Source organism: Gekko japonicus, unplaced genomic scaffold, assembly GCF_001447785.1.
Source record: "Gekko japonicus isolate JY-2015 unplaced genomic scaffold, Gekko_japonicus_V1.1 scaffold984, whole genome shotgun sequence".
In the NCBI taxonomy this organism is placed as follows: Eukaryota; Metazoa; Chordata; class Lepidosauria; order Squamata; family Gekkonidae; genus Gekko; species Gekko japonicus.
In genome coordinates this window covers 187,872-189,473 of record NW_015176001.1, presented here as the reverse complement: position 1 = coordinate 189,473, position 1,602 = coordinate 187,872, and positions in this window count along the sequence as shown.

Sequence of the window (1,602 nt, the reverse complement as noted above, 5' to 3'; positions counted from 1 at the left end):
CCCCAAGTCTCCACGGGATGCGCACAAGCACCCAACAGAGCATGCGCACACTTCGTTTAAAAACAAACAACACAGCCCCCTCCTCTTTTCCGTACCCCCCCACTCCTGGCTTGGCCTGCTCGAGAGGCACTCTCTGCACCGGGTGGCAGAGGGGGAGGTGCAGGGGGGCATGGCGGGAGGGCGGCCCGGCTGAAGCTCCTCCTGGAGGGGACCGGACGGAGGACACAGTTTGTATTCCTCTGCAGCCCTGGAAGGGGTTAAACCCGTGGAGCCTTTTGCTAGAGAGGCCGCTTGCCATGTTGCAGGATTGTCCCATGATTGGCACCTCCCCCCTAACCACGGGACCTCGACGGGACCTTGATGGGACGTCTGATTGCGCAGCCACGCGTTATTTTGCTCCAGGGCAAACAGCCACGCTTCCCCCCCACATTTTCCTGCCCATGTGACCGGGGCCCCAGTACCTCTGAATGTGGAGGTTCCCCTCAGTCGCCATGGCTAGTAGCCACCGATAGATCTTGTCCTCCATGAATCTATCTTTTTATTCCTGTGGCCATCACTATATCCTCTGGCAGCAAATTACAGATTTTAATCACTCTCTGGGTGCATTCAGATGGGCCAATTGAGCCGGTATACGTGCCAGTTAGAAACGGACTATTTACATGCGATCACATGGTCAACATCTGCCTCCCGTCCCCAGCCGTCACTTTCCAGTGCAAACCCCCTATAAAGTGGAGTATTTTGATACCAGGTCCCCAAGTGGTGTTTTCCTGCTTCTCTGGTTCCAGCCGCATTTCCCCCCTGTGTGATTGCTCCTCCACCGGTGTAGAGCCACTTCCTGTTCCCCACTCGAAAGCTGCCCAAGGCTTCCGCTTTTCACCCACCATTTTTTTTTCATTTTTAAGTGTCGGTGATATGCGCTTGGGCGGAGCTTCGCCCCGACGTTAGTAAAACCATTGTTTAAATGGTGCCTAGTTTTGCTGTGTATACGAGTTCAGGATCTCACAGAGGCCAGTTTCAGGGTAAGAGTATGAAGGGAAGTGTTCATTTAAAGTTTAAAGGGAAGCATCATGGCAGTTGGGTTGAAGGGGAAATCGCTGTTCTGTGCATGCGCGAAAATGTTAATACTAAGGATGGCTGCCTGCACGCATGCCCAAACTGAGAGGGAAGAAACCTGCATGAATGGCCAGGAGCGATGTGGCTGCGCAGCAATCTGGAACAAGGAGGTAAGTGTGATTGCGATTCTTCCAGCTTAAAAAAAAAGCGCCTTGGACTGGAGCAGTTTACACCACTCCGGCACGCTGTCTGACCACACCCCCTGTGTAAAGTAGTATTTCCTTTTGTCCATCCTGAACCTACTGCCCATCAGTTTCATTGGATGCCCTCGAGTTCTTGTAATTTGGGAGTGGGAGAAAAATGTCTCTTTGTCAACCCTCTCTACCCTGTGCATAATTTTATAAACCTCTTGTCATGTCTCTTTTCAGCTCCAGCTCCCTAATCATCTTGGTTGCCCTCCTCTGTACTTTTCCCAGCCCTGTAATGTCCTTTTGGAGATACGGTGACCAGAACTGCACATGGTATCTATACTGTTTGATACGAGACTCG